General features: G+C 44.7%; 2 non-coding genes and 1 pseudogene across 2 annotated transcripts; 2 read left to right on the forward strand and 1 right to left on the reverse strand.

Moving 5' to 3' along the window:
• Nucleotides 1-25216, forward strand: part of LOC123860262 (thymidylate synthase-like) — a 62284-nt pseudogene that overhangs the window by 4023 nt on the left and 33045 nt on the right.
• Nucleotides 17823-17895, forward strand: TRNAV-CAC (transfer RNA valine (anticodon CAC)). The gene has a single exon. It is a non-coding gene; the product is annotated as a tRNA-Val (tRNA).
• Nucleotides 19729-19802, reverse strand: TRNAN-GUU (transfer RNA asparagine (anticodon GUU)). The gene has a single exon. It is a non-coding gene; the product is annotated as a tRNA-Asn (tRNA).

A 25216-nucleotide genomic window follows, 5' to 3' on the forward strand; every position in this document is an offset into this window, starting at 1 on the left:
GATCCAGGACCTTTGAATTAACTAATGATAGATAAACTAACGATAGATAAACAGGAGAAAAGACAAGATTCCTTTACATATGCATGTGGGAGTTGCTTTGTAATGAGTAACTCCCAGAATACCCAGAGGTAAAAGTTTGTATACCAACTTAACAAAGGGTTTCAGGGCTTCAGTGAAAGAGTATGGAAAATTCTATCGGACTTTTGATGCTATTGGTAATGGACAGTCTGTATCCATGCAGCTGAATTCTCAGGAAACTCCCTTGGAAGGGGTGGGAGGGCAGGTTTCATGTGGCACCTGTGTTTTTGGGATGTTCTGCTCTAGTCAGATAAAGGAAATTCAGATAAGATTTTATTTTATTTTTAATTTTTAAAAAAATTTATTTATTTATTTATTTGACAGAGACACAGTGAGAGAGGGAACACAAGCAGGGGGAGTGGGAGAGGAGAAGCAGGCCTCCTGCAGAGCAGGGAGCCCAACGTGGGGCTCAATCCCAGGACGCTGGGATCATGACCGGAGCCGAAGGCAGATGCTTAACGACTGAGCCACCCAGGTGTCCCCAGATAAGATTTTAGATGTTTCCCCCATCAAAATACCATCCACTTTTTTCAAAGAAATGGAACAAATAATCCTAAAATTTGTATGGAACCAGAAAAGACCCCGCATAGCCAGAGGAATGTTGAAAAAGAAAAGCAAAGCTGGCGGCATCACAATTCCGGACTTCCAGCTCTATTACAAAGCTGTCATCATCAAGACAGTATGGTACTGGCACAAAAACAGGCACATAGATCAATGGAACAGAATAGAGAGCCCAGAAATGGACCCTCAACTCTATGGTCAACTAATCTTTGACAAAGCAGGAAAGAATGTCCAGTGGAAAAAAGACAGTCTCTTCAACAAATGGTGTTGGGAAAATTGGACAGCCACATGCAGAAGAATGAAACTGGACCATTTCCTTACACCACACACAAAAATAGACTCCAAATAGTTGAAAGACCTCAATGTGAGACAGGAGTCCATCAAAATCCTAAAGGAGAACACAGGCAGCAACCTCTTCGACCTCAGCCGCAGCAACTTCTTCCTAGAAACATCGCCAAAGGCAAGGGAAGCAAGGGCAAAAATGAACTATTGGGACTTCATCAAGATAAAAAGCTTTTGCAAAGCAAAGGAAACAGTCAACAAAACCAAAAGACAAGCGACAGAATGGGAGTAGATATTTGCAAATGACATATCAGATAAAGGGCTAGTATCCAAAATCTATAAAGAACTCATCAAACTCACCACCCAAAGAACAAAGAATCCAATCAAGAAATGGGCAGAAGACATGAGCAGACATTTTTCCAAAGAAGACATCTAAATGGCCAACAGACACATGAAAAAGTGCTCAATATCGCTCAGCATCAGGGAAATCCAAATCAAAACCTCAATGAGATACCACCTCACACCAGTCAGAATGGCTAAAATTAACAAGTCAGGAAACGACAGATGTTGGCGGGGATGCGGAGAAAGGGGAACCCTCCTACACTGTTGGTGGGAATGCAAGCTGGGGCAGCCACTCTGGAAAACTGTATGGAGGTTCCTCAAAAAGTTGAAAATAGAGCTACCATATGATCCAGCAATTGCACTACTGGGTATTTACCGCAAAGATACAAAAGTAGGGATCCGAAAGGGTACGTGCACCCCGATGTTTATAGCAGCAATGTCCACAATAGCCAAACTGTGGAAAGAGCCAAGATGTCCATCGACAGATGAATGGATAAAGAAGATGTGGTATATATATAATGGAATATTATGCAGCCATCAAAAGGAATGAGATCTTGCCATTTGCAACGACGTGGATGGAACTGGAGGGTATTATGCTGAGCGAAATAAGTGAAACAGAGAAAAACATGTATCATATGACCTCACTTATATGAGGAATTCTTGATCTCAGGAAACAAACTGAGGGTTGCTGGAGTGGGGGGTGGGGGGGGAGGGATGGGGTGACTGGGTGATGGACACTGTGGAGGGTATGTGCTCTGGTAAGCGCTGTGAATTGTGCAAGACTGTTGAATCTCAGATCTGTACCTCTGAAACAAATAATGCAATATATGTTAAGAAAGAAAAAAAAGAAGAAGAAGAATGTAGCAGGAGGGGAAGAATGAAGGGGGGGGAATCGGAGGGGTAGACGAACCATGAGAGACGATGGACTCTGAAAAACAAACTGAGGGTTCTAGAGGGGAGGGGGGTGGGAGGATGGGTTAGCCTGGTGGTGGGTATTGAGGAGGGCACGTTCTGCATGGAGCACTGGGTGTTGTGCACAAACAATGAATCATGGAACACTACATCTAAAACTAATGATGTAATGTATGGGGATTAACATAACAATAAAAAATTTTAAAAAAAAGATTTTAGATGTTTTAACTTGAAAATAATCTTCACACCAAATCTATGATACCTTCAAAAGCTTTTAGATATTACTGTCCTAAAGAGAATATAACAGCAAAAAATTCTAAAACTTTAGAATTTAGAACTGAGCACCTGGGTGGCTCAGTTGGTTAAGCATCTCCCTTCTGCTCAGGGCATGATCCCAGGGTCTTGGGATCGAGCCTCGAATCGGGCTCCCTGCTCAGCAGGAAGCCTGCTTCATCATTTCCCACTGCTTGTGTTCCCTCTCTCGATGTTTCTGTCAAATAAATGAATAAAATCTTTTAAAAAATAAAAATAAAAAATAAAACTTTAGGAAACAAATTTATATTTATATTTGCCTTCCCTATACTGAAGTGAAATACTTAAAAATAAAATCTTCCTCCCCCAAAAAAGTCAAATAAATAAATAAAACCTTTAAAAAAAAATTTTCCCAAAGAAGTAGTTTGGAAAGAATTAGGTGATAAGGAACACCTAGGAATGAGAAATTATTTTTTTCAGTTTTTACTTAGGAACTCTGTTAGTTGATCCAGTGGAAATATTCCTACAAATGTTCCTAAGTAGCAACTGTGTGTTGCCGTGTGAACTGGAGAGACCTCTGGCCCTGGTGCTTCCACCCAGCCAGACCCGAAGGAGTTACTGAAGGTTCTTGGTCTTGTCACGAGAAGAAATTCAAAGATAGACATGCAGCGCAGTAGATGAATAAAGCAGCAGGAAAAGTTCATTAAAGCAAAAAAGTACACTCAAGATGTGAGAGCAGGCAAGCTCAAGAGAGATATGAGAGCAGCATTCCCTGGGGGTTGGGTGTCTTATATTCACAGTTGTTAACTAGGGGGCGGGAAGCAGTGTTTTGGCTTTTTCTTCCCAATTTGGTCAGGGGTTTCCTGTGATAGCATCTGCCATCTTGGCTGGTCTGGTTTGATCCAGCTTCTTGTGGAGTGCTCCAGGGACAGGCCTTTGACCTTCCCAGTATCTGCCCATGACTTCCTCATTGTTGACCTTCAGGTATCCTGTCAGAACCTAACTGTCTACGCTAACAACCTGATGTAGAATTAACATTATAAGATATTGGTCTCTAAAGGGTGTAAATGGATCAGTCCCGGGTTTAACTTTGCTCTTTATTTGCTAATTTTCTCTTTTCTCTTTCTAATGATTCCTTTCTTTCTCTGTAATCTCTTAAGAAGAATACTTAAAAGAGACTTCCTATAAGGTCTTATTCCTGTCCCAGCCAATACAGTGTCGGAGCCTGTTGGCTTCCTCCAGACTGGAGCCTTTCCTCTCCCTTTGCTTAAACTTTGTGACACAGTGAAAAGGCTCAGGGCATGGATTTTAGTCTCAGGATTTTCATTTATAGGTCTTGTGGCTTTAGTTAATACTTTGCCTGTTGATACCACTGTTTCCTCATGGCCAAAGATGGAACTGTACTTGGATGGTAAATTAATTCCAGTACCAATTCCAACTTTGCGGGGGGGGGGGGGGTGTTTCCCACACCAACAAGCAAATTTTGGGACACCACCTGGATGTCCTACAATTCAACTCAATTCTGACATTACCTACTAGGTTTACCTAGTAGAAGATAGCATCAGATTCCAGAGGTTAAGGGTTCAGTCCTGTGAGACTGTCCCCCACCCTGGCTCCCAGTTCAGATGCTAGCAGCAAATCTAGGTTGTCACCTCTATATCTGAGTATAATTCAGAGTTTCCTGAGAACCCCCTCCTAGGGTTTGATTAATTTGCTAGAGTGGCTCAGAGAACTCAGAGAAACATTTTACTTACTAGATTACTGGTTTATTTTTTCCATGTATATATGTGTGCACGTATGTATGTGATCTCTGCACCCAGTTTGGGGCTGGAACTCATGACCCAAAGATCAAGAGTCACATGCTCTACTGGCTGAGCCAGCCAGGAGCCCTGATTTCTGGTTTATTTTAAAAGGATATAACTCAGGAACAGCCAGAAGGAAGAGATGCATAGGGCAAGTCATGGGGAAAGGGTGCAGAGCTTCCATGCTCTTTCTGGGAGCTCCACTGTCCCAGCACTTCTATGTGTTCACCAACCCAGAAGCTCTCTGAACCCGCATCTTTCAGGTTTTTAATGGAGGCTTCATTACATAGGCATGATTGAATAAGTCATTGGTAGTTGATGACTGAAGTCAACTTCAGCCCCTTTCTCATCCCCAGAGGTCAGGGGGATAAGACTAAAAGTTCCAGCTCTCCAAATCATATGGTTGGTTCCCCAGGTAATCACATTCCTTCCTTCCAGGACTTTCCAAAAGTCACCTCATTAACATAACAAAAGACTGATTCCAAGCATTTTAGGAGTTCTGCCAGAAACTGGAACAAAGACCAAATTTACATTTCTTATTATAAATCACAATATTACAGATGGTGTCTAAGGACCTTGCTGGTTTTCAAATTCTAGGACTCTTCCCTTGGCACCACCCTCCTATTAAAAAAAAAAAAAAAAAGGACATGTATTTAGGAGCAGGATTTCCATGCAAAATACGCTCTCATTTCTAGAACAGACTGCTTCTGAATGTGCATGTTTGAAGCAACGCACATCTCCTGGGAGGTGTGAAAGGCCTTCCTTTTTCTCCAGAAGAGTAGAATGTAGAGTAAACTGATCCCAAGGGAGGAGGTGGTAGGGATTCGGCTAACCCACTTGCAGCGGCTTTGAGCAGGGCTATTAGCATTATGAGGTGGTGGGGCCCTGTATTCCACACCACAGGGCACATGGTATATTTCAGAGGCCTTTCCGTCTAATCTGCTAGTATAACTCTTTCCAGACTGTAGTTTACCACCATGACTTATCCACTTTTCAGGTTGCACTCAGCCTCTTTTCTTTCTTAGCTGTCACTTCAGCCTCAGGTATCAGCAGAACCAACAGAAGATTCTCATTTAATCTAGTTTTTTGTCTTTTCTTCTATTTCAGGTAAGAACTAATAGTGGAAATATGAAAAGTTCTTATTTCAACAAAGCTTAGTCATAAATAGTTCCCCCATTGATGAGAAAAGCTAAGACAACAAAACAGTGAAATTCCCAAATCTGAAAGCAAGAAGGCTTCATCTCTAAGAATCAAATTTCACAGCCACTCTGGATTTTTACTCCAAATGGATAGTTTGATAGCAGAAATCACAGCTCTTCAGCCTGCAAATTTGACAACTACGTAAGAGACACCAATACCTAGATTCACGGATGATCTTGAGATGCCTAACCCTTTTTTCTCCCCACCCCCATCCTGTGGATAACTGGAGTCAGCAGCAGCTGGAAGAAAATGTCAAGGACTTGGGTCAAGAATAAGTCAGAATAATGTCATGGCAGACTATTCATCCGCTCTTCAGCACATGTCCATTTCCTTGAAGGATGAAAGTTTAGAAATCTCAAAGAATAAAGTTTATTTTATATACATTCTGTTGCCTGTCATTTTTTTTTTAACAAATCAAAATTACAAAGTTTTCTTTCTCCAGCTAACAACAGGAAACTCAATATGTCCACTATATTTATATCCCAGAGTGACAGCAACCAAGTCTGGGTGCATCACTTCATTCCAAAATTAAATGTTATTGAACACCTGGTATTAAATACAAAAATTACGTTGTGTCTCACACTCTGGGAACTGAGATAACTCAGGCAAAAAAATCTGCCTTCACAGGCATCTGTAAGCAGAGCAGCAGTCTCAAACATGTCTACCTGTGGGGGACCCAAAAAAAGGATGATTGAATCACTGCCAGAGAAGGATCCTGAGGGTTTTTGTGCACTCTTGTACTTCCTGTATAGGTCTAGCAAAAGTTGCATCCTAGAGGTCTCTGTTTAGAATACACAGGGAGAAATAGTGTATCTGCAGGAACTGGTAGGTTTCAGATAACTCCATTCTCATTTGGAATTTTTTTTCTGAGAATAATTTCTGAAAATAAGTACCCATTGATTTGTCTTTTGCAATTAAATATAAAAGCCAGACATCTTATTCTGAAGCTTTGAAACATACGAAGTAGCCTCAAACTTACCAGATTTCCAGGCTTGAAGGCTGATAATGTAAGAAGGACAAATCCTAGATGTCAGGAAAGGATCCTTTGATGGGTGTATACAGCAAACTAGTGATTTAACCTTTTCTTGTACTGGTAGGTAGTATGGAGGACTGCCATACTCTCCTGCAAGCAGGAGACACATAGAGGGCCAATTTTTAGTCCAGGACTCAGATAGCTGTTCAGTCTCACATATTTTACAATCAATGTCCCTCAAAATTATTTACTTTGAAACATTTCAAACCTCCAGAAAAGTTGGGGCGCCTGGGTGGCTCAGTTGGTTAAGTGACTGACTGCCTTCGGCTCAGGTCATGATCCTGGAGCCCCGGGATCGAGTCCCACATTGGGCTTCCTGCTCAGCAAGGAATCAGCTTCTCCCTCTGACCCTCCTTTCTCTCATGCTCTTTGTCTCTCATTCTCTCTCTCTCAAATAAGTAAAATCTTAAAAAAAAATTAAAAAACAAAAACAAACCTCCAGAAAAGTTGAAAGAATACAATTATCACCTTTATTCTGTTCATCTCAATTCAACAATTAACGTTCATTTCTCCTTTTCTCTGTCTACATAGACCCACACCTGCATTCTTATTACTTTAGTAAATGCAAGCCCACTTCGCCCCTAAATACTTCAGCACGTATTTCCTGATATTAAGAGTATTATATATATAACCATAATACAATTCAGTTATCAAATCTAAGAACAATATTAAATCAATAACATCTAATATATGCTGCATAAATTTTCCCATTGTTTAAAAAACGTCATAGGTATATACACATGTATGTATATAGATAGAGATGCATTTAATATCTGTGTCTATATCATATATATTTGAGAGAGATTAAGGATTAGCAGTGTGTTGTGATACTGATATTTCCCCAGGCTCTAATTAAAGTTCCTAAATTTCACTTCAGTCCTTATTACCTGGAACTCTCTCCTGATATCTTTGTTTTTGTTGTTTCTGATGATACTACATTTTTAAAGAGGACGGGCTAGTTATCTTGTTCAAGATCCTACTTTCTGACCAAACAACATTTTTTAAAAGAACAACACATAAGTATTTGTGTTTCCTATTGCATGCTGTCAAGAAGCAAACTGTCCAAGAACAAAGCTACACAATACTGTGAACATTTTTATGTTGAAAATATTAAAGGAAATGCAGCATCTGCCAGCAGGGTTAGTACTCTGTGTTGTGGCAGCAGTAACCTTGGTTCCAATCCCAAACCGTAGTGCCTGGCATCTATCTTGACAGGGACTGATTCTTTCAGTTTGCTTTTAATCCCAGCACTGACTGTGACCCTGTTTTGCCGCCAGAGATTTACTGCTGACTTGCCAGCACAATGTGGTCAGAAGGGAAGGAAAACCCACAGTAAGCACTCCTAGCACCAAGTGTTTGGGAAACTTGGACATGCCCCATCTATGAACATGTGCAGAAACTACTCCAAAGTGCTTCCTCTCAAGGAGACTTGTCTGTAATTTCCACTGCTGAAACTGTGCCGTCATAGCTGTTTTTCTGGTTGAGATATTTAAAATAGTGGAGGCTTTTTAGGAGAAATGAGGATGACCTTAGTATATTTTAAATAAAATCCAAACTCCTGTAGCCATAGGTCTACACAGGTTTATCTCCATTCCCCATCAATATGGACACTAGTTGTTCTAGCACCATTTATTGAACCTCATTGAATTGAAATTTTTACTGAAAACCAGTTGACCAAATAGTTGTCAGTTTTAGGACTCTCAATTCAGCCTGTTTATTGGTGTATCCTGCTGCCACTAGCAATTTGCCTTGCCTGCCATAGCTTATAATAAGTCTTTTTTAAAGATTTGTTTGAGAGCGAGAGCAGGGGTAGGGGCAAAGGGAGAGGGAGAAAATTTCAAGCAGACTCCCAGCTGAGCATGGAGCCTGCTGCCAAGGGGCTCCATCCCATGACCCCTGAGAGATCATGACCTGAACCAAAACCAAGAGTCGGATGCTCAAGCGACTGAGCGCTCCAGGCGCCCCAGTAAGTCTTAAATCAAGTAGTGTAAGTCCTCTAGTTCTCTTCTTTTTCAACAGCTCAATTTTGAAAAATGTGAAACTCTATGTAAACAATTACATAGATTAAGATGTGTTGTCATTTTCATCCTTTTCATTTCAGTGTAGGACACATGCCCACCTATGTATTGGTTGACCCCTGTGGTCCAAGGTTCTCTATTGTACCCTCTAGGAAAAATAAATCTCCTATTGTCTGCAGGCTGAGGAAGAGGCAGAATGTCTGCAACACTCAGCAGAGTCTGGATTTTTCCTGAACAACAACAACAAAAATTTAGATCACTTTCTGGCCTTTGATCTTAGGAAATGTTTGCTTTACTTCTTTCTGAAAAATTTCCAACTGTGAAATAAAGCCTTGTGTTATTTATAATTTTTCTTTGTAGGAAAATAGAGTCCTATGGAAGATCCCTAATTTGTTAACCTGATTGTAAGATCTGATGTTGCAAATTGGAGATTAAGGAAGACTTGACTTTTCTCTGCTTATGAAAGAAGATGGGAGAGAGGCAAAGATGTGAAGTGGGAAGAATAATCTGGAACCTGAACACTAATGTTAGGATTTGGCAGTGAATGTCAGAGTTTGGAAAAGGGAAGTGACTGGATGGGTATATCTAGGGGAAAAAAAAAAAAAAACTTTAGTGGAAACAACAGATAGCTGGGGCGCCTGGCTGGCTCAGCTGGTAGAGCATGTGACCCTTGATCTCAGGGTTGTGAGTTCAAGCCCTGTGTTGGGCATGAAGCCTACTTAAAAAACAAACAAACATATTTAAAGTCCCTTTTATGACATTGCTTATTTGCTAATATATAATTCTTTTCTATCTTTGTAAATGTGGTATAGTTGAGCTTGATGTGTTACAGGTTTTTTTTAGAATGTATATTTTTATTTTTTTTAAAGTATGCTCTATGCCCAATGTGGAACTTGAACTCACGACCCTGAGATCAAGAGTGGCATGGTTTACTGACTGAGCTAACCAGGCACCCCAGGAATGTATATATTTTTTTAAATGACTATTCAGATATTCATCTGTGAACCTCTTAACCACATACATGGCCCTATCAGCTGTGCACTGAGAGTAAAATGGGCCCAACCTGGAGATCTACCTGGGAAAGTGCAATTAAAATTAAGGAGAGGGGTTGTGACTGTCTCAGAAATAGTAGCTTTCCGGGCGCCTGGGTGGCTCAGTTGGTTGAGCGGCTGCCTTCTGCTCAGGTCATGATCCTGGAGTCCCGGTGTCGAGTCCCGCATCGGGCTCCCTGCTCAGCGAGGAGCCTGCTTCTCTCTCTGACCCTCCCCCCTCTCATGTACTCTCTCTCATTCTCGCTCTCTCAAATAAATAAATAAATCTTTGGAAAAATAAAAAAGAAATAGTAGCTTTCCCTAATGTAGCAGTTTTCCTTCACACCTGATCCTTTCTTCTTTATTTTTTAAAAAGTTTAAGTAATCTCTACACACAACATGGGGCTCGAACTCACAACCCAGAGATCAAGAGTCCCATGTGCCTCCGACTGAGCCAGCAAGGCACCTCCTTTCTTCTTTAAATAAGGGCAAATGAAAAATAGAAGTACTCAGTTGCACCCTTGAAATCCAAAGAAATCTGGCTGAGGAAGTTCAAGGCAAGATTAGAGATTGCCTCCTCACTGGTAACCTGGCCAAGGCTGTTTCCCTTACTTTGGCAAGGAGACTCAACTCACTTTCACCAGCCATGGGAAGACAAGGATCCGGATGAGGCTGACTTAGGGTAACTTTAGATCCTGAAATCTCACTGGATTTCTTCCCTTCTCTTTGAACTACCTCTGGCCTACCTAACGGGAGGGATTCACTGCCTTTCTTTCTGGTCAGCACTCTTTTGGGGTCCCTCATGGACATGTGCGAGGTAGGCAGCTGGCTTCTATGTGTCTCTCCCAGTCTGGTTGTTTTTCAATGACCAGAAATGACCCACGACATAACTCCCTGCCTGTGGGACCAAAAGGATCTGGACACCAGCGCAAGCTGTAGACACTACGTACAATTAACTCCCGGGTGCCCGAAGTGCACCGCTCGCTTGCTCCCTGGATTTCCGGTAAAGAAGAAAATACTATCTCAAAATCTTCTCTGCAGGCTAAACTGAATGAAGTGTGAGGTTCCAAAAAGGTCAAGAAGAACCTTACTGAGTCGACCCAAACCCCAGCCTGGCCTTCCAGGACAGGCTTGAATGAGGCTGATTTTAGGATAAACCCAAAGAAAAGGAGCAATGGTAGCACAACCCGAGGATAGGGAGACTAAAGACCCAAATCATAACCTCTGAATGAGGTAAGAGCCATGAGTTGAATCGGTTTCCCACATTTATGAAGAGACTCATTAGCCCAACTTCAGGGACCAGGACGGCAGGGAGAGCGCACATCAGTGGTTCTCAACAGAGGACGGTCTTGCCCACCCCCACCCCCTTGCCCACTAGGACATTTGGCAATGTCTGAAAACTTTTTGCTTGTCACGACGTGAGGGTGTGTTTGGCTTCTACTGGCATGTGGTCCGCAGACGCCTGCGAAGCCCCAGCCTACAGTGCAGCCAAATAGCACACAATGCACGGGAAATCCCTCCGCAACGAAGATCTACCGTATCAGTATCAGTGGTGCGAGGTTGAGAACCCCTGGTGTAGATCAGTGTCCACACTCTATTTACTAGACAACACTAATGACTGACTTACGGATATGCAGTCTGAGGAAAACTGGTTTGTCAGGGAGAACTCTATAAGATTTTGGTCTGGGCACACGGAAGGGTGGAGATCGCATTAACTAAGGCGGGAGAACTGCGGGGGCCGCAGGTTGTAGGCGGGAATAGACCCCGGGTCCGGTTCCGGGCCGCCGAGCCTTGCTGAAAGCGGTCTCGGTCGGCGCCGCCTTCGTTGCTGCGTCTCCCGGAGTCCACCGGGTGATGTTGGGGACCCAGGGGTCTCACGCCGGGCGCCTCCCCTCCCTCGTGTCCGCACGCGGCCGCCTCGCGAAGGCGCGTCCTCAGGGCAGCTCCGCGGCGCGGCCGGGCGGGGCCTCAGCCAAACGCTCTGGGACTTGCGGCCGTGGCGGGGCTCGGGGCGCGTCTTTGGCTTCTCCCAGCGCTCAGTGCGTCGCCGGAGGGCTTGCTTTTGGGGGAAAGCAGGGAAGGACTAGTCCTCTGGATCTTCCCCGGAAGGAAGGGCGGCAGCCCCAAGGGTGGGTGAGTAGTCGGAGCTTCTCGGTGCGCAGTTCTAACGGAGCTACAGTGAGTCGGAGCTGCGAGAAAACGAAGTAACACGTGGTGCCCTGGTGACGTAGTGGCTGGGACTTGGTGCTTTTTCCTCACCTTGGCTTGGGCTACATTCTTGGTCAGGTCACGTTTTGGCCACGTCTCCCTTCGCGCAGGAATTCTCTTTATCCCTGGGTCCTTGGTGTGTTGCCAAAGACGCATGCAGAAGAGGCTCCGCAGCGAGTCCCAAAGCTCCGGTGAAGAAGGGGAAGTAATGGCGGTCCGCTGGTGGCTTCTCAGACTCATGCTGGGCAGCCAGCTCCTCACGCTCGCCACAGGGGGCCTCTTACTTGCGCGCGCCCTCTTTTTCCCGTTCTGATCCTATCTCCATTTCACACACGGGCTGGAGTGGCTGTAATAAGCCGCTTGTCCAAACTTACACAGCCAAGCGCAGAGATGCAATCTCGCCCTGGGTTCAGGCCCGGACCACGCTCTTGCTGTCGCCGCCCCTGAGGCGCTCGCTCTGCGGACGGTGACAGTCACAGCCTCTGTGCTTTCCTCTGGAAACGGGCTGGTCCGCTCAGCCTCTTTGGTTCTCTTTGCGTGTAAACTGCTTTTTGGGCGTATGGAGGAGGTGGCTGCCGGAGATCCGGACAGGAAGGGAGGGAGGTGAGCTGTGGGTGAGGTGCTCGCTCTCCCAGATGAAGCGCTGCAGTTGTCCGCAGGTCTTACCCTCTCCCAAAACGGGACACAACTTCTGTAGGCTCTAGCCAACAATGGGAGGGTTTTTGTGTGCTAAATCTATATTTCTCAACAAATTTAGATATCATTTTTTTTCTGCCTTATTCTCTTTCCTCTTCTTGAACTCTAAATATGTTAGAACTTTTGATATTGCCCTATAGGTTGCTAAGGTTCTGTTTATTTTTTTCTCAATTCTTTCTCTTTGTGCTTCAGGTGGGATGATTTCTGTTTCTCTCTCTTGAAATTCACTGAATTTTTGTCATTTCCATTACGCAATTAAATCCATCAGTGATTGTTTTTTGAGAACTCTTTCCAATTTCCAATTTTACATTTTGGTCCTTCATTTACTCTATTTCCGGATAATTTTTTCTAACTTTTTATTTATTATGGTTATATTTTTCCTTTACAATCTTGAAATAGTTATAGTTGTGGCTTAGTATTTCTTGCCTCCTAGTTTCAACATTTGGGTGATGTCTAGGTCAGTCTCCCATGATTGTCTTATCTTGAGCATGGGTAGAGTAGTATCAGAGTAATGTATTAGAGCATTTTGAGTTGTATTACGGATACCGTGAATGGTACACATACAGATTCTGGATTGCTATGTATTACAAAAGCACTGAATTTTTATAAAAGCAGGTCTGGTTGATATCAAACTGCAAATTCTCTCCCTTGCAATGGATGACAGGTGAAATCTCAGTTGTCACTTCAGCTTTTGCTGAACTACTTGGAGGCTGCCCAACATGCATTATGCAGGAGTCAGCCAGAAACTTGGGCAGAATTTTACAAACAACTTAGAACTTCCTTTCGGTGGCTTTTTTCTTTATGAGATTCCTCTCTACCTCTTGGTTTTTTTCAACTGTCATGCTTGCCCAAGCATTGTCCTCTGCTCCTTTAATCCAGTAAGACAGTTTGGTTTTGTACTGGAATTTAGCTGACCCAAATAGGGCAGACCAAGGTGTGCTCTCAGCCAGAATTTTGCAAAGTGGAAAACTCACCATGTCAATTTTACCTTGTGTCTGCCTGCTTTTGTTCAGCATCCCCAGCACCTTGAGGTAATATTTTATTTATTTTTAAATATTTTATTTATTTGACAGAGAGAGACACAGCAAGAGAAGGAACACAAGCAGGGGGAGTGGGAGAGGCAGAAGCAGGCTTCCTCCGGAGCCCGATGCGGGGCTCGATCCCAGGATCCTGGGACCATGACCCGAGCAGACACTTAATGACTGAGCCCCCCAGGTGCCCAAAGATAATATTTTAGAAACATATATTGTCCCCAGTTTATAATTGTTATCTGTAGGAGTACTCTGAAAAGAAGTAAGCAGCCATTACCAGTTTAACTTATTGTCTCAGTAATGGCAGCCTAGCAAATTGGGCTTGAATCTCTGCATGGTTGTCTAAGCTTGGCACAAGCTGCTTCATGGATTTCTAAAGTCACCCCTGCCCCAAGTCTGAAAAGGAGATATGACAAAAACCAGGGTGTATGGAGAAAGATAAATAGGGGACACGAGTAAGGGGATTGGTCTGTCCAGAGGGTGAGGAGCTGGATCACCAGCAGCACTCTTGAGAAGGGACTAGAGTAGACCATCATCACTTTTCTTCCTTCATCAGTTTTAGGGCTTCACAAATTGCAAGGAGACCAAACCCTTCTACATCTACCCCCTTATGGTATACCGCCGAGCTCCTCTGTACACAAAGGATATTGCTCCTGCATGCTGAGACTTTACAAGAAAGCACATTCCCTAGCCAGAAATTGAGCCTGGGCTGCAGAAGTGAAAGCCTTGAATCCTAACCACTAGACCACCAGGGAATTGACCTCTAGGTCTTCTGCCCTCTGATGATAGCTCCATTGGAATGGTATTCCAGCTGGTTTCTTCCCCCTATCCTTCCCTGTCTTGCCTGCCCCTCCAGGGATGGTCTAAAAGGTCCTACCCTCCAAATTTTCTCTAAGAAGCAAGCCCACAGGCGATGCACCAGGTGCCCTGTCCCCCAAGTAGCAGGCTGCCTAGGCAGCCAGATGTACAAATCAAGGAAGGAATTTGCACCTCTTCGCTACAGACCTGGAGATGAGCCTTTTCACTGCGACAAGGAAGAGACCAGATTGCTGGGAAGAAGTGGGAGGGGAGGCTCTCAGGGTGAGGAGAAGCTGAGCGCTGAGACCCAAGGGATCAACAACAACAGGATTCAGACGCATGCAGGAATGGAGATAGGGTGGATGAAGAACTCTTTCAGCAAGGTCCTGAACAGAACTCCCATGTTCTTCCTAACACATTTTGTACCTTACAGTGTTTCCTTGTCAGTTGGAATCCCTTGTTCCCATCCTTTCAATGCTCTGAGCAAAAAAACTTAAGAGTTCTTTTTGACTCCAGTATTTTGCTCAACCCCCACATCTAATTAGTCAGGAATTCATGTTTTCCCATCAGTCTGTCGACCTCAGAGTCGTGGACCTGGGGCAGCGAAGGAACTGGGAAAAAGAGACAACAGTGTAGCGAGGCACAGGGGACCCCGAGCAAACAGCCCGAGGTGCCGAGGTTTATTTTCCATAATCTAATATACCTTCTACAATGATATAGCTCTATAATGATTTACAGCAGGGGCTTAATAAGGCACATTCTTCCACGTACACAGGGTTAGTCAAGTGAAGCAATGGGAGTGGAGAAGGAGTAAAGAAATCTGTAACTGGCTGTGATCAATTAATTGTAAACACCATTGTACTCAGACCTTAACACAGGATAAGAGAACTAAGAAGGGAATGCACAGTGTGCTGTTTACATCTGGCTTCCTATCTACGAAACATCTTCTGCTGTGTACTTTAGAACAGAGCACATACATCCCAAGGGCATTCACTCTGATCCTTTCGGGTTATTTTTAACCCTGCAATCTCGAGTTTTCTCAGAGATCTTGGAGTCTGAACGAATATGCACCAGTGGTAGTTGTGGTGTTCTGTTTCCCACATCAGTCAAGTATGAATTTTAGTCTACACTATCCTCCTCTTTCTTGATCTCTGAATTAGAGCAAACAACTCTCTTGATAAAAGTGGAGAAATCAATTTAAACAAGTGATCCTTGGCTCGCTCAAGGTCTTCGGTTCCAGACACTTAGTCGCAGGATGGTTGGGTAATGTGGTTGATGTTTGGGTCTGAGAGTGAACAGTCAAGAAAGAATTCTTGAGACGTTTTCAGTGCAAAAAGGTGGTTTTATTAACGCACAGGCATAGGACTTGTGGGCAGAAAAAGTTGCATTATAACTGTGAGGAGTGACTGATAATATAGGTTTTTTTGTTTGTTTGTTTGTTTGTTTTTTAATCCTGTGAAGGGGAAGGTGATGTTAGGGCTCCAGGAAATTGAGTCTATAGGTTCCTGGAGGTCTGGCTATTATTAAGATCGTGTTTTTCTTTTAAAGTTGTAACAAACTTTAGTTTGTTGTAACATCAGTTTCTTGTAACAAACTGATGGAGTTTCATGTCCTGCATGACTGTGATCTTTATCAGTTGACCATTTGTTTTCTCTTTGTTCTTGGGCAGTCATTAGTGCTTGAGGAATGTCCCACATATCCCTCCTTGGGATGTGCCAGTTTGCCTTTTCCCCTCAGCTTGCCTTTTGTTATCTCATCAGTGGGGCTGGCTTGTTTTCTCACCTTTTCTTTGGCTCTGTCCTCAACTTCAGCCTCTTATTGGCCTGTCCCCTCTTTGTGCCTCCTCTCCTCTAGCGGAGTCAGGAACCCCACACATGTCTGTTCAGCCTGCAGGGTGGCATTTTAGTGGAATATGACAGGATCCTGAGAGGCGCAGGTACACTCGAAATGAGTTTATGGTTTCCCCAGTGACCGCAGTCCTTCACACTCCTGTAAAGTAAAGGCAACTGCTCCCTTTGTTCTGTCCAGGAGGGACCCCAAAGTGTCCTACAAACAGAAAAATGATGGATGGATCTTCTTCTCTGACTGGGCAGGGAAAGAGGGAGATAGATCAAGAAGGGAAAGAAAGGGGGGAAATTTCATGAAATTTCCTGACCTAAAGCTACCTAGAAGTCTGCCTTATCTGGAACTGCCCTCTGTCACTGATGAGAGTGATATGGTCCATTACTGCCCTGGTCTCCAGTTTGAGCCAGAGTTGAAAAAGGCCAACCACCTCGGCCTGGTGTCTAATAAACCCATTAGATCTTTCAGTTACTCAGTTGCATTTTTGCTCTTCAGCAGAGGCAAACCTGAAAAAATTTTCAGACATTACCTTTCTCTGAAAACTATCCTTACCTTTTGGGGCGCCTGGGTGGCTCAGTCGTTGGGCGTCTGCCTTCCGCTTGGTCGTGATCCCGGGGTCCTGGGATCGAGCCCCGCGTTGGGCTCCCTGCTCCGCGGGGAGCCTACTTCTCTCTCTGCCACTCCCCCTGCTTGTGTTCCCTCTCTCGCTGTGTCTTTCTCTATCAAATAAATAAATAAAATCTTAAAACAAAAAACTATCCTTACCTCTTTGCTAAAATTTACACTCCAAGACCTGTTAAGCAGGAAAACTAAAAAGGCAAATAAAAAGATGTTTTGGGTGTTGCAGAAGCTGAAATAAAACTGTCCCTAAAAAAGAATCTCAAGACCAATGAGAGAAATCCTGTGATCATGAAATCTGCATGGGCTGTCCCCAGGTCCTCCACATTCAGGCAAATCCTGAAACCTTTGTGGTTTATATTCCGCCTGGTAGCCCGATCTTCAAGTGAATTTAATACAGGCCAGAAAACATAGTTTGGCCTATGTTGGACATCTTCAAACAGACAAATGCCCTAAGAACGTCAACTTCTGCTCCGGAACCTGCTAAAAGATGAAAGCTGTGATTAAAATGTTGGACTTAAATTAGTCGACTAGAATAAGTGACAGCGGCAGGAATCAGAAGGACCTCCTCTGCCGAGAGGACGGCGGAGAAGCGCAGAGCCCAAGCGCCCGCGAAGGAAGAGCGCGCGGGTGAGGCGCCGCGGGGCAGGCGGGAGGCCGGGGAGGGCGCGTCCTCCGGTTCCTGGGACGATTCCCGGCGCCGAGCCGCGGCCACGAGCCGAGAGCACCGACCGCGCCCGCGGTGAAAGGGGCCGCCGACAGCCCGGGAGAGCGGGTGACCCCACGGCCGGGCGGCGGGGGCGCCTGGGGGCTCAGACGCCCCCGACCGGCCGCCTCCGGGAGCTGGGGAGTCGGCGGGGCGCCTTCTGCACCGGGGCCGTCGTTCCGGAGCTGGAACCCGTGCGCTCGGTGCGGATCCCGGAGCCAGACTGCCGAGGGCCCCCGGGTCTTCGCCTCCTGGGGGGAGACGCGGAAGCCGAAGCCGGCGCCGCGCGGGGGCTGCGGTCCCTTTCCCTGAGGCGTCGCGGGGGCTCCCAGGGGCCTTTCGCGCTTGGAAAGAAGTTGGTGGCACGACCGAAGGTGTTCAGGGTTCCGGCCCGAGGCCCGCCACCCGTCCCGTTTCCGTAGTGTAGTGGTTATCACGTTCGCCTCACACGCGAAAGGTCCCCGGTTCGAAACCGGGCGGAAACAGCCTTTTTCCCTCAAAGTTAATCCTCCTAACGGAAGGATAAAAGGCGACGTTGGGTAACGATAGCTGCACCTGTGATTCTCAGGAACCTTAAGAGAAGTGCCATTACTACCCAACGGGCCCACTATCTATGAGTCAGTATTCGTTTCTCTTCTCGTAGGCCGGTTGAAGAGGCCATAAAGTTACAGGGTTCCCCCCGGAAGCGCCCAGCAATCCCCACTTCAGGTTGGATTTTATATCAGGAAATCCCTTACAATTCCCTTTGTTATCTTCTAGCACTTGAATCTTCTCTGCAGGCTGACTTGGGAAAACGATTATGTTATCTCAAGTGTTTCCTAAGGGTACTGCTCTGCTTCCCTCACTCTGGAGCAAAATTGCAAAACAGGTTAATTTCCATGACAAAGCCAAAGTAAATACATCTAAATCCCTATCTGGATCTCAAGCCAAGGATTTGTGGAATCAATATTCCATATCCATACCAATTAAAAGTATATATTTTTGTATTTTACCACAATTTAAAAAATAACAGCCAAGGACACTATGTATATTTTTCAAAGACATGATCTTATTTACATATACAAAGAGATACTGGAATAAAAAGACATATGGTGAACCCCAGAGAGTGTAAACTTCTGGGGGTGGAAAAGGGAATGGGTGTGGATAAACAGAAAATAACTGAAAGACAAATATGAAAGAACCTTGTTAGAGCATCCATGTTAATGTTTCCTGAACTAAGAAACATAATACTTAATCTTACTTACCCAGGATCTAAAAAAATATATTAACTAATCAGGGAAGTGGAATTTTTAAAATGCCATAGAAAAACAGAATTTTATCTAAGTAAACCAGTCTAGTGAAAAACATAAGGAAAATATTTTTTTAAATACATGATATGGTGGAAATGAGACCAGCTATGTCAGGAATCCCTAACACAAAGACTAAATACTGCTAATTATAATGGATTCAAGTCTTCTCAGGGTATGTATAAAAGTAAATTCCAGTTACAGCAGTGTAGTAGACAGAAAAGGGATAAATATTAAGAGTAGTACAAATCTGTACCAAGCTACGCATAAAAGAACTAAAAAGGGGGAAAATACTGTTTCAGGATTTCTTTTCCTTTAGTGCCCACAGGTCTTGGTCACACCGCTTCTAAGAATGAAGAGGTAGACCAGACAAAGAGTGGTGGGCAGCAAAGCATAGTTTATTGAGCAAGAGTATAAAGCTCCTGGGGGCGGGGGGGGGGGGGGGGGGGGCAAGTGTGTTTCCTTTGGAGTTTCTAAGTTTAGGGGGTTTTATGAGCTCTTTTGCAGAACTATCTTAAGCAATCAGGGTGTGCTGAGTGGTGCCAATCAGGGCTCTGGTCAGACATCTGCCTACCTATTAGGTTAATGTCTCTGTACTGATGGTCTTTTTTGCTGACATCTGGGAGCTTATGTCTTAACTGCCCCCTGCCCGTGATCTTGACAAATGCTTTGTGGTTAATTGTCTTATTTTAGGACCTTTTGCAGAAGTCATTTCTGCAAGGGCTGCAAAGCAGACTGTCCTATCTAAGCTGCAAAACAGGATGTTAGTGCTCTCTTTATTTTAGCTGTCCTGACTCCATGTTTTCTCGTTGGGGACCCTGGCCCTGACTACCTAACTGTCCAACTAACTCCTGATACACAGAGGGCTAAATAAGCACTAATACACACGATATGGAGAGTGAGGCAGAGAACAACACTGATTGTTCTTGCTTTCCCGTAAAGGAGGTGCACAGGACAGAATGGTAATAAGTGAGGTCTCGACCTTTCTGAAGGAAAGGCCACACAACAAAGACTTTCTAAGTGCAAACACCACGTCCCTGGGTGGGCTCGAACCACCAACCTTTCGGTTAACAGCCGAACGCGCTAACCGATTGCGCCACAGAGACTACAGGAGCCTGTGCTCTCCTCCCAACAGAGAGCAAGCACGCGCTCAACGCCAAGGGGAGCCACCGCCTTTGCAGGACCACCGTTCAGGCTCCAAAGCTTCCGAACACCCAGGAGGAGGAGTCGACGCGACGTGTTCCTTGCGTTTGAACCCCCTGCGTTGGACGATTCCGAACTGCTGGTCACTGTGGTGGGAACCAGAAAGATAAAGGGAAGGGGGCTGTCGGGGTAAGGGCGGGGGGAGAGGGGAGAAGCGGGAAAGAGATCAAGGGAAAAGAGGAAACGTGAAAAGGAGCGAAAGAAAGAAGTATGGATGAGACGAAGAGACTGCTAGGAAATCTGTGAAGAGGCACCGGCCCGGATCTGAGATATGAAAGTTGTTTTATTATGTAGCAGAATGGAGAGGAAGGGAGAAGAGCATGAAAGAGAACGGCACGAACATCTATCTGTAGGTGTCCAAGAATAAAACAGCAAAAGAAGTATGAATATTTTTACATCAAAAAATTATGGTAAGTGCAGTGGCTCCCAGCAGGACCGTGGTGCATCGTCACTGTATAGTGGTTAGTTCCCTTGTGGCTGGAGCAACCTCTGTTCAAACCAAGTACAGTTGGGTAGTGTCTGACCAGTCTTTTGGGGTTGCTCTTAATCCCAGCACCAGCTGTGCACCTTAGTTAGCAGCAGTCGGAACAGAGGATACACGCTGGCCCCACAGTGGAAGCGGTCAGAAGAGGAGTAAATCCCAGTGCACAAACCTTCCGGTGGCCGGCCAAGTTTCCTTGTCTCCCTACTGAGCAGAAAATATCCCCAAAGATGAAATACCGCCTTTCAAAGGGACTGGCCTATAGCTTTCACTAATGAAATAGTGTCCTCATAGCCTTTTTTCTGGTAAAGATATTTCAAGTATCAGTGTGCGTGTGGGAGGAAGGGGTAACACTAAATGAGAACCAGTTTTTGAGTTTACAATAAAATGCAAACAAGATGTCATGGTCTACCCTGGCTTGTCTCCATCTGCGTTCCGCTAGGTTTTATGGGAACAGTAAATTATTGAACTATAGTTCACACAGAGTCAAAATCACAAATCTTTAGTGCACACTTGGTTGAATGTGGGCAAATGTAATCATCACCCAAATCAAGTTATGAAAAATTGCCATCATCCCCGCAGTGTATGTTGAGCCCCTTTCCAGGTAATTCATAACCTATCTCACTTAGTTAATTATTAGTTTGAGGTCTATTTGCTATAGGTTACTACTGCTTATTCTTGAAATTCAAATAAATGAATGCTTATTTTTTTGCATTTGCCTTTTTTATGCAACATTATGTTCATTAAATATATCCATATTGACATGTACATCACTTCTTGATTTTGGTATTATTGGAGTAACTTTGGTGTTGTTTGGTATTAATTAGTGTTATTGATGAATATTCTTAGTGTTTTGATGAATATTCTGTACCAGTCTTTCTGTGTACTTGTGCATTGATAGATGTACTGCAATTGCTGAGTCATGGAGTAGGTATGAGTTTAACTTTATTAGAAATTACCAACAGTCCTCGAGAATAGTTTTGAACCAGTAACTACAGTTGCAATTGCTCCACATTCTTATCAGCATTTGGTGTACTAATTCTTTTAAATACAGCCATGCTGGAGGGTGGGTAATATTATCTCCTTATATTTTAATTTGTATTTCCCAAATAAGTAAAAATATCAAGAATATTTTTAAAAAATAGGCTCCACACTTTGAGCTCACAGCCTCGAGATCAAGATCTGAGGTGAGCTCAAGGGTTGGACACTTAACCAACTAAGCCACCCAGGCACCCTCAAGAATGTTTCTTGTAACTTTTGGTCATTAAGATATCTTACTTTATGAAGAAATCTATTCGAATATTTTGCCTACTTTCATTTGGTTTAGTTTTTTTAAATTACTGACTTATAAAAATTCTTCACATATTTGAATAATTGAGACATTTTAAAGTAATATAGCTAATATGTTTTCTCAGTTTGTGACTTAACTTTTGACTTTCACATGGTGATTTTTTGTGAGTACAGGTGTTCAGTTTGGATGAAATCTTTTTAGCTTCATTTTTTCTTTTATATTTATGGCTTTTTATGTTCTATAAAAAATCTTTGTGCCAAATATTGTGAGTGTATTCTCCCAAATTCTCTATGAGCTCTAGACTTTTAGTTTTAATGAAAAAATCTGTGACATATTCTCAAAATCAAAATATTCTTGGGTGCTATCAATGACAATGCATAGAAAATACTTCTAAAATGCTCCTAGTAGAATCCATTAGGTTCCCATACTTGTGGGAATGATGGTATTAGCATACTCCATGATCACAGGAAATTCAGAAATTATCGTTCAAACCTGTCAAGTGCTGAGTGAAAATGACTCTTGGAAATCTTTACAACACAGTTTCCCCTTATTTGCAATGGGTGTTTACTGGATCTAGGGACAGTCTGCATAGATAACTTGCACTGGTATTTTCTGAATTACATTCTTCCCAAGGCTATCTCCAGTGATTCCTCTGTAGTATTTGGCTTCCTTTAGATGGTATTTTACTTTATTTTATTTTTTAGATGGCATTTTATTTTATTTTTTAGATGGCATTTTATTTTATTTCTTAGAAGGCATTTTAAAAAGCCCTATCTGAGAACGTATCATGCAAACACACACACACACACTCATACACACACAAACTCACATTTGTCATGTTTGAACACTTACCTCTCTCACACATTCCCCTTCCTCTCCCATCCAGGGCAGGGACCTGACCCACAATCTATCAAGAACCAATTCTAGAAGGTCCTGGGGTGGATCCAGGATCCCACGGGATTGATAATTCTACCAGTTCCGTGTATCTCCTACTCCAGACCTTGATGACAAGCATTTGCAGCTACCTCACGCCTACTTTATAAGGTGCCTGCGGGCACCGGGTTCCCAACTCCAAGCCACAGGAGCCAAAGGCCTCTGCAGTGCTGGTGTTTGTGTGGGAACACCGAGGCTGGTTGGGTCAGGCGCGTTTCTCCCTCCTGGTGCCGCTTTCAGCCCTGCTTGGGAAATCGGGTCCCCACTCTCATCCTCCTGGCTCTCCTATTTCGTGACCGAAGTGTCTGGATGTAACTGCTTCTTGCACCACACCTCCTGTCCGTCCAAAAGGTGCCAGGGGGACACTCTGCTCATTCCCTACAGCCGGAAGTGGCTGTGGCAGCTCCCGCGCCGGGACCCCGCCCATCGAGCTCGGCACCAGGCCGGGAACTTCTCGCAGGCTGGCGGGCGGGCACCACAGAAGAAAGGCCACGCGGCGCATATTGGTGGGAAAGCATGGGGGACGTCGCCCGAAGGCCTCCCGCTCCATATTCCCTTTGGGGCCAAGTCGGAAGGAGGCACCCCTTCCAGGAACATGGGGGCCCGAGACCAGCCTTCGCGTTCAGGCTCCCGGGTCCAGCGCGCGCTCTCCGTCCCTGCCGCGGCTAGTCAGCTGTTCCTCGCCTCTCACCCGGCTTCTTCCTCTCCCTCCTCGTCTTCCACTCCCGCTGTGTTCCTGGCGACAGGAAGCCGCCACCCCACTACCCACCCGCGGAAATGACCCGGCCTCCTCTCCTGTGCTTGCGGAGGGAGCTGGATCCACGTTTGCCAAACAATGAGAGGAGAGAGAACCTGCGGCAGCAGGCCACCTGTTCCTGTGCGGGTGCTCCTGGCTCAGCCCTTCGACGGGCCCGGCTCAGCGGCCTGGAATCGTTGCTCCTCCTTGAGGGGCCAGAGACGTGCGCGGCTCACGGAGCTGGCCAAGTTAGTGTCCCTCCCACGGCGGAGCAGCAGTATCCTGTGGGGGCCGCTCTTACCCAGAAGAGACACCTGACAGCTGGTCCAGCAGGAGCCCAAACTCTGCACACGGGACCACTTCTTAACGTCGCTTCCGTCGGCCCATCCATCCCTGGGAGGGCCTTCGAGAGAGGGGGAATGATGGAGGAGGACGCACTCTTCAGCGGCAATAAAAATTCCACTTTTCTCTGACTTGCCTCACTGCTCCTCTCCACTCTTCCGTTCTAGCCCCTCTAGGGTATAAGAACGGTGCTCTTGCTTTCCTTGCAGAATTTGTGTGTGTGTGTGTGTTTTGTTTTTTTGGTCCATGGCTCCCTTTCCTCCAATGGACATTTATTCACATATCCACAAATTACTAGTAGAATGGCATTTGTATGAGTCTTTCCTCAAATGCTGCAGATCAAAATTACTCAAATATCTATCATTTGTCTTTAGTTTTACGATGATGTGATACTTATCATTACACCATTATCAACACCAAAATTAAAGTATGACAAAGGCAATAACATATATAAAAATCATAATGTTGCTAGATAATGGCTAGATAGAAAAAGTGTATATTCATTCCCGTGAATTTGAAGAAAGGACAAGCTGGAAAGTGTATCAAAGGACCATACATGCTTGGATGATAGAAAATTTGTCTTGATCCTGGTGATGATTGCACATTTCAATATTTAAATAACTGTCCCTTAATTATTTGGGCATTTTGTTCTGTGAATACACATAACTGTTTTCCTTTTTAGGATAAAACTCAACTATCCAATGTTAGAGAATCCAGCGTAGACCAGGACCAGTCCGGAGTGTATTGCAAACTCTTTAAAATCTGCTCTTTTTGTGTACAAAAGTCTCACTAATGTGTGAAATATTTCCACCAGAAAAACCCCCGACATGACTAGACCATTTCCTTAGGGGAAGCTACACACAGGGCTTATTGAGAGCTCGCACCTCATCTTTAGATATTTTCTGTTAAATGGTGAAATGTGGAGCATGCCAGGGGTTTCTACATATAGCTTAGTGCACTATTGGGTTTTCCTCTCTTCTCCTGACCGTATTGCACTGATGGCCGGCGAAAAGCGTGGCTCTCTGCCTTCAGGTAAGGAGAGGGGCCCATGCGGCTTCAAACACAAAGAAAAACTGAATCCTTGCCGTGACTCGGATTCGAACCGAGGTTGCTGTGGCCACAACGCAGAGTACTAATCACTATACGATCACGGCGCGCCACGGCCCCGGGGGCAGGCTCACGCCTTGCTCTACTAATTTTAACAAATACATTCCAGTTATTGCGCTGCTTTGTTCTCGGACAACTGCAAAGTACTCGTGCTGTTTCCCTCCCCATTCTGACGCATTTATCATCTCCACTGCATCCAGCCCGTGCATCTGTACAGGTCTCCTGGGAAGTATCTTTGCAGCGTCCATGCCGCCCCCATTTCTTTCCCTCCTCCTTACACTTCCTCTTTTGATCCCCGCACCCTCCACTCCAGCTGGCTCCCACCCCACCGACCGCAGCCGAGCGGAGCTCCTGCAGCGCAGACAGGCGGGTGAAGGCGAAGCAAATGGAAGAGCCATCACGCGAGCCCACGAGGCGTTCTGCTTCT

This window comes from Mirounga angustirostris, unplaced genomic scaffold (assembly GCF_029215605.1).
Source record: "Mirounga angustirostris isolate CCGP_5_RB_7025 unplaced genomic scaffold, mMirAng1.0.hap1 SCAF_4, whole genome shotgun sequence".
Classification (NCBI taxonomy): domain Eukaryota; kingdom Metazoa; phylum Chordata; class Mammalia; order Carnivora; family Phocidae; genus Mirounga; species Mirounga angustirostris.